The 13902-nt window shown below is 45.3% G+C and overlaps 1 non-coding gene across 1 annotated transcript; it reads right to left on the reverse strand.

The window, feature by feature from the left end:
• Window positions 1-13355: 13355 nt before the first annotated feature.
• LOC137505736 (U2 spliceosomal RNA) lies at window positions 13356-13540 on the reverse strand. The gene has a single exon (XR_011020330.1). It is a non-coding gene; the product is annotated as a U2 spliceosomal RNA (small nuclear RNA).
• Window positions 13541-13902: the final 362 nt, after the last annotated feature.

A 13902-nucleotide genomic window follows, 5' to 3' on the forward strand; every position in this document is an offset into this window, starting at 1 on the left:
ACACGAAATTACATTTACATGACCTCGCGCAGACCTGCCGGGTGGCCTTCCTCTGGCTCTGGCACTACCTCTTCCTCTACCTGTTTTGTCCATATCGGGTATGCACGGAGTGGTATATCACACTGCGTGCACTCACGTAGGTAGGTGGGTTCACTTAACTGCACAGGTATGCGCACTGATGCGGTGAGTTCACTGAACAGAACAGGTATACAGTGGCGGGTTCACAGAACAGGTATGCAGTGGCAGGTTCACTGAACAGTACAGGTATGCAGTGGTGGGTTCACAGAACAGGTATGCAGTGATGGGTTCACAGCACAGGTATGCAGTGGCAGGTTCACTGAACAGGTATGCAGTGATGGGTTCACAGCACAGGTATGCAGTGGTGGGTTCACAGAACAGGTATGCAGTGGTGGGTTCACAGCACAGCTATGCAGTGGCGGGTTCACTGAACAGTACAAGTATACAGTGGCAGGTTCACTGAACACAACAGGTATGCAGTGGCGGGTTCACTGAACACAACAGGTATGCAGTGGCGAGTTCACTAAACAGGTATACAGTGGCGGGTCCACTGAACAGAACAGGTATGCAGTGGCGGGTTCACTGAACACAACAGGTATGCAGTGGCGGGTTCACTGAACAGGTATACAGTGGCGGGTCCACTGAACAGAACAGGTATGCAGTGGCGGGTTCACTGAACACAACAGGTATGCAGTGGCGGGTTCACTGAACAGGTATTCAGTTGTGGGTTCACAGAACAGGTATGCAGTGGTGGGTTCACAGAACATGTATGCAGTGGTGGGTTCACAGAACAGGTATGCAGTGGTGGGTTCACAGCACAGGTATGCAGTGGTGGGTTCACCGAACAGGTATGCAGTGGCGGGTTCACAGCACAGGTATGCAGTGGCAGGTTCACTGAACAGGTATGCAGTGATGGGTTCACAGAACAGGTATGCAGTGGTGGGTTCACAGAACAGGTATGCAGTGATGGGTTCACAGCACAGGTATGCAGTGGCAGGTTCACTGAACAGGTATGCAGTGATGGGTTCACAGCACAGGTATGCAGTGGTGGGTTCACAGAACAGGTATGCAGTGGTGGGTTCACAGCACAGGTATGCAGTGGCGGGTTCACTGAACAGTACAGGTATACAGTGGCAGGTTCACTGAACACAACAGGTATGCAGTGGCGGGTTCACTGAACACAACAGGTATGCAGTGGAGGGTTCACTAAACAGATATACAGTGGCGGGTCCACTGAACAGAACAGGTATGCAGTGGCGGGTTCACTGAACACAACAGGTATGCAGTGGTGGGTTAACTGAACAGGTATGCAGTGATGGGTTAACAGCACAGGTATGCAGTGGCAGGTTCACTGAACAGGTATGCAGTGATGGGTTCACAGCACAGGTATGCAGTGGTGGGTTCACAGAACAGGTATGCAGTGGTGGGTTCACAGCACAGGTATGCAGTGGCAGGTTCACTGAACAGGTATGCAGTGATGGGTTCACAGAACAGGTATGCAGTGGTGGGTTCACAGAACAGGTATGCAGTGGTGGGTTCACAGCACAGGTATGCAGTGGCAGGTTCACTGAACAGGTATGCAGTGATGGGTTCACAGAACAGGTATGCAGTGGTGGGTTCACTGAACAGGTATGCAGTGGTGGGTTCACAGCACAGGTATGCAGTGGTGGGTTCACAGAACATGTATGCAGTGGTGGGTTCACAGCACAGGTATGCAGTGGCAGGTTCACTGAACAGGTATGCAGTGATGGGTTCACAGAACAGGTATGCAGTGGTGGGTTCACTGAACAGGTATGCAGTGGTGGGTTCACAGCACAGGTATGCAGTGGCAGGTTCACTGAACAGGTATGCAGTGATGGGTTCACAGAACAGGTATGCAGTGGTGGGTTCACTGAACAGGTATGCAGTGGTGGGTTCACAGCACAGGTATGCAGTGGTGGGTTCACAGCACAGGTATGCAGTGGCAGGTTCACTGAACAGGTATGCAGTGATGGGTTCACAGAACAGGTATGCAGTGGTGGGTTCACTGAACAGGTATGCAGTGGTGGGTTCACAGTATAGGTATGCAGTGGTGGGTTCACAGAACAGGTATGCAGCCAGCCAGGAACAAGTTAAGCCTAACTAATCTTTCCCTGAGAGACAGTCTGCAGCAGCTCGCCCTACTCTCACTAACGCAGGCAGCACACGAGTGACCGTAATGGCCGCCGCTGCCTGCCTTATATAAGGGGGGGTGGGTCTCCAGGGGCTAGTGTAGCCTAATTGGCTACACTGGGCCTGCTGACTGTGATGTAGAGGGTCAAAGTTGACCCTCAAGGTGCATTATGGGGCGAACCGAACTTCCGCAAAGGTTCGCCAGCGGGACGCGAACGCGAACCACCGAAGTTCGCGTGGAACCGTTCGCCGGTGAACCGTTCGGCCCATCTCTAGCGTAGAGTGGCGGATGAAGCTGCGAATGAGCGTGACCAGGAACAGTTACGGCAGGAACAGGCATGGGACCAATTTTCATCAGACCCAGCTGTTTCCTCAACACCTGCGGCAGCACAGAGGGGGGAGGAGGAGGAAGAAGAGAAGTCGTGTGCAGAAGACGAGTCAGACTCAGAGGATGATGAGCAAGGTGTTTCTTTGGGGGAGGAGGAGGGGAAGCGGCAGGAGAACAACCGCAGCAGGCGTCGCAGGGGGCTTGTGCTGCTCAACCTTCCCGTGGTATTGTTCGCGGCTGGGGGGAGGAGGTTGACTTACGTGACGTCACTGAGGAAGAACAAGAGGAGATGGATGGTACATCAGGATCCGACTTTGTGCAGATGTCATCTTTTATGCTGTCCTGCCTGTTGAGGGACCCCCGTATAAAAAACCTCAAGGGGAATGAGCTGTACTGGGTGGCCACACTACTAGACCCTCAGTACAGGCACAAAGTGGCGGACCTGTTACCAACGCACCGGAAGGTGGAAAGGATGCAGCACATGCAGAACAAGCTGTCAACTATCCTTTACAATGCTTTTAAGGGTGATGTGACAGCACAACGCCAGCAAGGTACCACTGCCACTAATCCTCCTCCCGTGTCCACGCAGTCAAAGACAGGACGCTCCAGCGATCTCATGGTGATGTCGGACATGCGGACGTTCTTTAGTCCAATGCCTCGCCGTAGCCCTTCCGGATCCACCCTCCACCAACGCCTGGAACGGCAGGTAGCCGACTACCTGGCCTTAAGTGTGGATGTAGACACTGCTGTGAACAGCGATGAGGAACCCTTGAACTACTGGGTGCGCAGGCTTGACCTGTGGCCAGAGCTGTCCCAATTTGCCATCCAACTTCTCTCCTGCCCTGCCGCAAGCGTCCTGTCAGGAAGGACCTTCAGCGCAGCTGGAGGCATTGTCACTGAGAAGAGAAGTCGCCTAAGTCACAAAACTGTTAAGTACCTCACCTTTATCAAAATGAATGAGGCATGGATCCCGGAGGGCTGCTGCCCGCCCCAAGACTAAGTCAGTCTCCACACACACAGCATCTCTGCCTGCACGCCGTGTGACTGGCTGCCTGGCCTGCCCCAAGAAGACTAAGTCGCTCCCAGTCCCTCCACACAGCATGTCTGCCTGCAGGCCGCTTGACTACCTTCTCCACCACCACCAACAGGGTCCGGGACTCCAGGCGGATTGCTGAATTTTTTAGGCCGCTGCTAGCAGCGGCCGCTGTAATACTTTTTCTGGTGCGTGTACATGACTGCCTAATTTTTCTGGCTGCACTGCGGGCAGCTGCAACAACAAAAGAAAAGGCATGTACATGCGCCCATTCCCCTTCGTGATCATTACCTTGCCGTGGTGAAGGGGCTTGCGTATCACAATGAAGCAATGACCGGCGCCTAGATGAGTGTCTCGGGGGGCACACCCACGATAATAAGGTCGTTGCCTCATTGTGGTCAGACCAAATTTGATCAGCTGGACAGTCACTGTTCTGTCATTCAGCTACATCAGCCAGGCGACCACATGGGCTGTAAAACCACCAAAACCTGCACTCTCGCCATGGTGCGCACGAGTCCAGCACGGCTGTCACTACACAAACAGCTGTTTGCGGTGCGTTACACGGTGAGTTTGGTGTGTCAGTGTGAAGCAGTACCTTAATTACACTACCTGATTGATGTATACACATCACTAAACAAAAATGTTCCCTGACAGGGGAATAAAACTTAACATTTATTGATTCGTTAAAATCTTAGATCACTGTCATTATGATAGCTACATAGAATGGTTGAAACAGTAGGTTAGGTATATGGAGTAGATGCCTCCCCCTACTACAACCACATAGTACTGATTACAAATTACAAAGACCCCCCACCATCTATAAAACAACCCGACATGTTTCACTTCCTGATGGAAGCTTTATCAAGGGAAAAAGTGCAGTGCATAATGTGCATATAGAGATAGAATAGATTACAAAGTAATTTAAAACATAGTCAATTGTAGCATAGCGTATAGGCCTATGACAGCAGCCTGGCCAACATGGCAAACTAGCCCTCCTTTTATACTGTTCAAGAGTCACATGGGGTGGGTGTGGAGCTTGCATTTGCTTCCTCCCACTTATTTCCAATACATCATTGGTGTAGACACCTGTCAGTCAAAAATTATCCAATCACAAGAGGGCTCTATACACCATCATGAACTTTCAAAGAGGTACTTTTAGATTTAGAGATTTAGTTAAAAACAAGAATAAATCCACACTCACTCGTCTCTAGGCAAGTACATATTGCTCAGTGGTAAATCAGACTCACTGTAAAGAGTATGAAATATCGTAATCACCCACACGCCGGACACACAGCGCTCCCATTGGTTCTAGAGGGTCACATGGTTCATCCCACCGTCAGCCAATCGGATTGCAGCCCTGTCGATGTCTCCACCAGAAGCCCATTGTGATTCGTCTTTAACCATGCGGCCAATCAGCGGCATGTAAATGCGGAAGTTTCTCCGCATATACGCTTGCCATAGGTCAGCAGAGTTACGTAGGTACAGGGGGCGGTGCTTCTGCCCCTCGTCATCCGCGGCTGATGTTATGCTTACGCCTAGCCGTGGATAGACATACCCACTATGCTGCTATAGGAGGATCAGCCAGATGGGAGGTGGCCTCCAAGTGTAAACAAATCCTACCTCCTGCTTGCGTACAATACATGTCCATGATACGTAACTTCAAAATCATACATAGGCAGACACATTTTTAAAAAGAGGGCTCTATATAATGGGAGAAAAGATAACAGCAAATAGGGGTAAAAAAACTGATAATCCTCTCCATTAACTCCGCATACAGAGATGCAAAACCGTGGTGATTAAAGGGGCAGGTGGTGTTTCAAACCTCTTGTGGGAGATGTATCAAGCACCGAGCATATAAAGATATATCCAGAAATTAGCAAAAAAGAAAACATTCAAAATTGTTCATTTATGATATAAACAAATAGATAGCTCAGAGCATAAAGGGATATATCTTTTACCAAAAATAGATGGATCCGACAAATAGGATTCAAAGAATATTCTTATTTCTTATTGGTAGGTATTTCTACAGGAAAGGGGTATAGGTGAATCCTTCGTTGAGGCCACCCGGAGAGGGGGTACCCATCCTGTAGATCCATTGGGCCTCGATTTGCCTCAATTTCTGATCTAAGTTCCCACCTCTTGGGCCCATTCTCCATTGTTGTACCACCCAATATTTCAACCCTGTCGGGTCCCCCCCATGATACTCCAAGAAATGTCGTGCGACAGGTGTATTGCGCTTGTGTTTGATATCTCCTAAGTGCTCCAAAATGCGTGTCTTGACTGCTCTGGTCGTTTCACCAATGTAGGTAAGTGGGCAGGGACACTTTAATGCATACACAACTCCCTCTGTGTCACAATTATAAAAATCCCATATGTCAAAAACTCTTCCATTTTTTGGTGCCCTAAATTGTTTGCACTTATCCACATAGTCGCAGGCCTTACAGTTTCCACACCTGTGCATCCCATTCAGATCTGTACTCAGCCATGTTTTCTTCTTCATCTTGGTCTTTTTTGCCTGTGATAAATAGGAATGTGTTAATGAGTCCCCCAAGTTTCTACCTCTCCTATAGGTGAATTGTGGAAAGGTTGGTAAGATGTCTTTCAACTGGGGATCCAGCAAAAGTAAGGACCAATGTTTTTCCAAAATCTTCTTCACATTTTGAGATTGATTGGTAAACGTGTTGATAATTCTCGTTTTTCCCTCATTTGTCTTGTCTCTCGTTTTTGGGACAAGAAGTTCTCGTCTCTCTATCTCCCTTGCTTTCTCCTCTGCTCGCACTAGCACATCATTTGGGTATCCCCTTGCCCTAAACCGTCTCTTGAGATTGCAACATTCATTTGCAAAATCAATTTGATTTGAACGATTTCTCTTTGCTCGTAGATATTGTCCCTTTGGAATGCCCCTTTTCAACGGTTCAGGGTGGTAACTGTCCCAGGATAGAAGAGAGTTTGTGGACGTTGCTTTCCGGAAAATTTTTGTATCAAGACCACCGTCCTGGTTTTTCCATATTTGTACATCCAGGAAACTTAATGTATTTCGGTCAATCTCATACGTGAAAAACATTCCGATTTGGTTGTTATTGAGCAGAGACACAAACTCCACAAACATGTCCCTGGGGCCGTCCCACAAGATGAAGACATCATCTATGAAACGGCCCCAGAAGACAATATGAGAGGTGTATATAGCCAGGTCCTCCCCAAATACAATGGTATCCTCCCACCACCCAAGGAACAAATTGGCATAAGAGGGGGCACACGCTGTGCCCATGGCACATCCCCTCTCCTGTAGGTAGAACTGGTTCTGAAAGAGAAAGTAGTTGTGTGTCAGTATAAACTGCAACAGTTGTAGTAAAAACATAGAATGCTCCCTCATATGTATGCTTCTAGTCTTCAGATAGTAATCGACAGCTTGCAGACCCAAGCTATGCCCAATGTTGTTATATAGGGCTTCCACATTGAGGCTTGCCAGCCATGTATTCTCAGTAATTTTAATATCATTCAATTTGTTAAGCAAATCCATTGTGTCCCTTAGATATGATGGCAGGGTCTCAACAAAAGGGCGTAGGAAAAAATCGACATATTTACTAGCATTCTCTGTCAGGCTACCATTTCCAGAAATTATTGGACGTCCAGGGGGGGAGGTGATGTTTTTATGTACTTTGGGAAGAGCATAAAACGTGGGTATCGTTGGGGATTTGTTCAAGATTTTTTCAAAGTCCTTACTATCAAGGATACCTTTATCCCTTGCGGCCTTAAGGAATTCTTCCATTTCCCTATAGAAAGTGATGGTTGGATTATTTACCAGCTTTTTATATTGTTTACAATCTTTTAGTATTTTTTGACACATTTGTACATAGTTGTCCCGGGTCATAAGTACAATGTTGCCCCCTTTATCTGATTTTTTTATTACAATCTGATCATCCTTCATTAGTTTTTCTAGGGCTTCTTTCTCCACCTTATTCAAATTTGACTGCTTTCTACAGGGGTATGTACCAGAACCTCTAGCCAGATCCTCAAGGTCCTTTGTAACCACATCTAGGAAACATTGAATAGAGGGATAATTGCTGATACTGGGGCAAAATTTACTCTTTGTAGGAAGATTACTGGTAGGGGTACCCAATTGTACCACTCCTGTGCTGTTTTCCTCAAGCAAGGAGTTTAAGGTATCCAGAGCTAATTTCTCTTTCTCATTTGCTCTTTTAATTGTCATGGTTGGTGTATTCATAAACTTATGAATTGCCAGTTTACGGGCAAAAAGGTTTACGTCTTTCACTGTCTCAAAAAGATCAAAATTAGGGGTAGGGACAAACAACAAACCCTTCGTCAACACTGATGTTTCGGCCTGATCCAATATCCGTTCAGTAAGATTAATAATTGTCATTCTATCCTCTTGAATAGCATTGGCTACCATTCCTCCTCTCTTTCCCTCCTCTGATTGGGTCTGTATCCCCATCTGTTCCTGTTCCTTAGGTTTCTGGGAGTATACCCAGGAGGTATGTCTTGGCCCCTCGGTTTGCCCCTCCCCTTCGGTTTTTTGAGTTTTACTACTGGATCCCCTGCTTCTGACCCTGTACTTTGTTCACCTTCCGACTCAGTGCCTGTCTCTGTTTCTGAGTTATCAGGACTTTGTGGGGGATTTTTTGGAGGATTTTTTGGCTTAGTGGGGCTGCGTTTCCAGTTGTAAACCTTCCCATGTTTAAAATCATCTGTGTCACGCACATATTTCCTGTGCTTTTTGTTTTTGATCATCTCCTTATGTGAATGAACTTTATTTTGTAATTTCTGTTCAAGTTCATTAAAAGCAGGGTTACCTCTGAAACTCATGACTTTTTTGTGTTCCTCTGCCAAATTTTTATTAATAGTTTCCAGGGATTTTAACTCAAAATCCCTGAGATATGTCATAAGTTCCAAAGTTTGTTTGGTTTTTAATTTATTCCATCCCTTCATGAACTCCTCATTTTCAGTATGTTTGTGTGGAATTACAAGGTTCCACAGCCCCCGTACAGTAATGTTTTCCTTAATATATGTGTTGAAACTTGAAATCTCCCACCAACTACGGTTATGATCCTTATAGATGTTAAAAATCTTTTTGAAGGCTTCATTGATCTCAGAGTTAGGTGTTATAGTCGTAACCGGGTCCGGATCATTAATTTGATCTTGATTGGAAAAAACCTCTTTTGCCTCAGCAATAAGTTTATTTATATCTGGTATGGAATCCAGAAAACCTGCCATGTTGATTTTTAGGTAAATGGATTCCCCTATAAAGGTAAACGGTGTCAGGCCACCAGTCTAACTTGATATAACAACACAGATCCTGAGATAAGCAACACTAAACAAAAATGTTCCCTGACAGGGGAATAAAACTTAACATTTATTGATTCGTTAAAATCTTAGATCACTGTCATTATGATAGCTACATAGAATGGTTGAAACAGTAGGTTAGGTATATGGAGTAGATGCCTCCCCCTACTACAACCACATAGTGCTGATTACAAATTACAAAGACCCCCCACCATCTATAAAACAACCCGACATGTTTCACTTCCTGATGGAAGCTTTATCAAGGGAAAAAGTGCAGTGCATTGTCTTCTGGGGCCGTTTCATAGATGATGTCTTCATCTTGTGGGACGGCTCCAGGGACATGTTTGTGGAGTTTGTGTCTCTGCTCAATAACAACCAAATCAGAATGTTTTTCACGTATGAGATTGACCGAAATACATTAAGTTTCCTGGATGTACAAATATGGAAAAACCAGGACGGTGGTCTTGATACAAAAATTTTCCGGAAAGCAACGTCCACAAACTCTCTTCTATCCTGGGACAGTTACCACCCTGAACCGTTGAAAAGGGGCATTCCAAAGGGACAATATCTACGAGCAAAGAGAAATTGTTCAAATCAAATTGATTTTGCAAATGAATGTTGCAATCTCAAGAGACGGTTTAGGGCAAGGGGATACCCAAATGATGTGCTAGTGCGAGCAGAGGAGAAAGCAAGGGAGATAGAGAGATGAGAACTTCTTGTCCCAAAAACGAGAGACAAGACAAATGAGGGAAAAACGAGAATTATCAACACGTTTACCAATCAATCTCAAAATGTGAAGAAGATTTTGGAAAAACATTGGTCCTTACTTTTGCTGGATCCCCAGTTGAAAGACATCTTACCAACCTTTCCACAATTCACCTATAGGAGAGGTAGAAACTTGGGGGACTCATTAACACATTCCTATTTATCACAGGCAAAAAAGACCCAGATGAAGAAGAAAACATGGCTGAGTACAGATCTGAATGGGATGCACAGGTGTGGAAACTGTAAGGCCTGCGACTATGTGGATAAGTGCAAACAATTTAGGGCACCAAAAAATGGAAGAGTTTTTGACATATGGGATTTTTATAATTGTGACACAGAGGGAGTTGTGTATGCATTAAAGTGTCCCTGCCCACTTACCTACATTGGTGAAACGACCAGAGCAGTCAAGACACGCATTTTGGAGCACTTAGGAGATATCAAACACAAGCGCAATACACCTGTCGCACGACATTTCTTGGAGTATCATGGGGGGGACCCGACAGGGTTGAAATATTGGGTGGTACAACAATGGAGAATGAGCCCAAGAGGTGGGAACTTAGATCAGAAATTGAGGCAAATTGAGGCCCAATGGATCTACAGGATGGGTACCCTCTCTCCGGGTGGCCTCAACGAAGGATTCACCTATACCCCTTTCCTGTAGAAATACCTACCAATAAGAAATAAGAATATTCTTTGAATCCTATTTGTCGGATCCATCTATTTTTGGTAAAAGATATATCCCTTTATGCTCTGAGCTATCTATTTGTTTATATCATAAATGAACAATTTTGAATGTTTTCTTTTTTGCTAATTTCTGGATATATCTTTATATGCTCGGTGCTTGATACATCTCCCACAAGAGGTTTGAAACACCACCTGCCCCTTTAATCACCACGGTTTTGCATCTCTGTATGCGGAGTTAATGGAGAGGATTATCAGTTTTTTTACCCCTATTTGCTGTTATCTTTTCTCCCATTATATAGAGCCCTCTTTTTAAAAATGTGTCTGCCTATGTATGATTTTGAAGTTACGTATCATGGACATGTATTGTACGCAAGCAGGAGGTAGGATTTGTTTACACTTGGAGGCCACCTCCCATCTGGCTGATCCTCCTATAGCAGCATAGTGGGTATGTCTATCCACGGCTAGGCGTAAGCATAACATCAGCCGCGGATGACGAGGGGCAGAAGCACCGCCCCCTGTACCTACGTAACTCTGCTGACCTATGGCAAGCGTATATGCGGAGAAACTTCCGCATTTACATGCCGCTGATTGGCCGCATGGTTAAAGACGAATCACAATGGGCTTCTGGTGGAGACATCGACAGGGCTGCAATCCGATTGGCTGACGGTGGGATGAACCATGTGACCCTCTAGAACCAATGGGAGCGCTGTGTGTCCGGCGTGTGGGTGATTATGATATTTCATACTCTTTACAGTGAGTCTGATTTACCACTGAGCAATATGTACTTGCCTAGAGACGAGTGAGTGTGGATTTATTCTTGTTTTTAACTAAATCTCTCTAAAAGTACCTCTTTGAAAGTTCATGATGGTGTATAGAGCCCTCTTGTGATTGGATAATTTTTGACTGACAGGTGTCTACACCAATGATGTATTGGAAATAAGTGGGAGGAAGCAAATGCAAGCTCCACACCCACCCCATGTGACTCCTGAACAGTATAAAAGGAGGGCTAGTTTGCCATGTTGGCCAGGCTGCTGTCATAGGCCTATACGCTATGCTACAATTGACTATGTTTCAAATTACTTTGTAATCTATTCTATCTCTATATGCACATTATGCACTGCACTTTTTGCCTTGATAAAGCTTCCATCAGGAAGTGAAACATGTCGGGTTGTTTTATAGATGGTGGGGGGTCTTTGTAATTTGTAATCAGTACTATGTGGTTGTAGTAGGGGGAGGCATCTACTCCATATACCTAACCTACTGTTTCAACCATTCTATGTAGCTATCATAATGACAGTGATCTAAGATTTTAACGAATCAATAAATGTTAAGTTTTATTCCCCTGTCAGGGAACATTTTTGTTTAGTGTTGCTTATCTCAGGATCTGTGTTGTTATATGATGTATACACATGCAAGATGTTTTAAAGCACTTTAGGCCTGTCATTTAGCATTCAATGTGATTTCTGCCCTTAAAGCGCTGCTTTAAGTCAAATCCAGATTTTTCCCGGGGACTTTTGGCATGTATCCCACTCCTCCACCTGGGGGTCCAGGTGTTAGACCCCTTGAATCATCTTTTCCATCACTTTTGTGGCCAGCATAATTTTTTTTTTCAAAGTTCGCATCCCCATTGAAGTCTATTGCGGTTCGCAAACTTTAACGCGAACTGAACCTTACGCGGAAGTTCGCGAACCCGGTTCGCGAACCTAAAATCGGAGGTTCGGCCCCACTTTACTGAGCAGTCCATTTGAAGAATGAAGAAAAATAGTCCAGTTTAAAAGTAGGCATTCAGGTTAGAAGTCCTTTGTACACAACATGCGTCGGTTCTCCATGAGCCCATGTCTGGACGTTCCTGGTCAATGAAAATTGGAGAACTGGGCAGGCTTAGTCCCGCCCCCCTTTTATAGGACCTGAGTTTGGGGCTGTCCCTACCTGGAAAGTAGGTGTGTTTAAGGCAGGGTTATCTCCTGGAGGCAAGGTTGCCACCCTCAGACTCAGAGCAAAAAATGTACCAATTTATTACTAATCTGTGTGACTCCACCACAGATTGGCGCATCGCAAATCCAAGACTATATTCATAAGCGGCTTGTGACCCTGTATTAAACAAGGCTATACATGCCCAGTCTGCCGCATTCGCTCTACGCAGGCCGGATAAAGTGGTTTCTCTATGGATTCCTGATAGCTAGAAAATTATACTTCAGGTGAACGATAGAACTGTTTCCTAGGTATCAGGAAATGTAATTTTTGTCTTGCTGTGCCAAACCTATTTTGAATTATTAATAAGTTAACGTTCCCTTTGTGTGAGGCTATGAGTTTGGAGGAAAATTTGAGTCTCAACCAGTTTGAGGAGGTTTTTCTTTTGGGGAAAGATGAGCTGTGTAGTCAAATGGCTTCTCGGCAGGGGAGTGAGCCACTTGTGAAATTCTTTCCTGACACAGGATGTGGGGGAGGGACTGTTGCTCTCAGTACGAAGAGAAGAAAAGGGACATCTATTGTACATTGACACAGCACTGACAGTGATGGCTGGACCATACAAAAATCGTTGCGATTACGCGGACGACTTTCCATAATGTTCGTCACAGGTGGGTGCACTGAACACAACAGGTAGGAATATGCAGTGATGAGGTGGGTGCACTGAACACAACAGCCAGGTATATGCAGTGATGAGGTGGGTACACTGAACACAACAGGGAGGTATATGCAGTGATGAGGTGGGTTCACTGAACACAACAGGGAGGTATATGCAGTGATGAGGTGGGTTCATTGAACACAACAGGTAGGTATATGCAGTAATGAGGGGGGTTCACTGAACACAACAGCTAGGTATATGCAGTGATGAGGTGGGCTCACTAAACACAACAGGTAGGTATATGCAGTACTGGGTATTACAATGTGCATCTGTCACACACACAGGTAGTCACTGAATGTGCTGGGCCTGGCTGGCAGTGGCACACACACAGTATGAATTAGCAAGGCTGTCTATGGGGGATTGTGTATTGCGGTTCATCTGATATCTAGAAAAGCAAGTGTCACTTTTTAAACATATATTTTTTTTCTTTTCCCTCCAGTTTGCTTAGCAGACAGTGCACCGGTCCTGGAGGTACTGCAATACCAGGTCGATGCGCGGAGTGGACAGAGAAAGCTCTTCTTCCATCTCCCTGTTCCAAAAATCCACTTAATATATGGTCCCCAGATAGGGGACGTATCAGATATTAAACTGATAAGAACAGATTTTTTTTATCTTTTTACCTCAGACAAGCAATAAGATCCTTTAAGTACCTTGCAGTACTCAGCCATTTAAAACCATCGCCCAAACTCGTACCAATAATAAAAGGCTAAACCTTAATTTTGCTTAATCATCATCGGTAACTCCTTCTCATTCTCAATTCCCTCTTTTTCCTTTCCACAAAGTAATATTACAATCTCATCGTATCAACTGATTTATAGAGTTCATTGGTTACATCTGGATCCCAATAACTAAACAACTTTGATTTCATCCATTTTGGGAGACCAAACTCCCTAACCACAGACATTGAGTCATAAGACAATCTAGAACCAAAACCTTCTTGGAATACTCTGAAATCCTCATACTCCAATGGCATGCGACCTACTGCAGAAAGAATCC

This window comes from Hyperolius riggenbachi, chromosome 4 (assembly GCF_040937935.1).
Source record: "Hyperolius riggenbachi isolate aHypRig1 chromosome 4, aHypRig1.pri, whole genome shotgun sequence".
NCBI classification, from domain to species: domain Eukaryota; kingdom Metazoa; phylum Chordata; class Amphibia; order Anura; family Hyperoliidae; genus Hyperolius; species Hyperolius riggenbachi.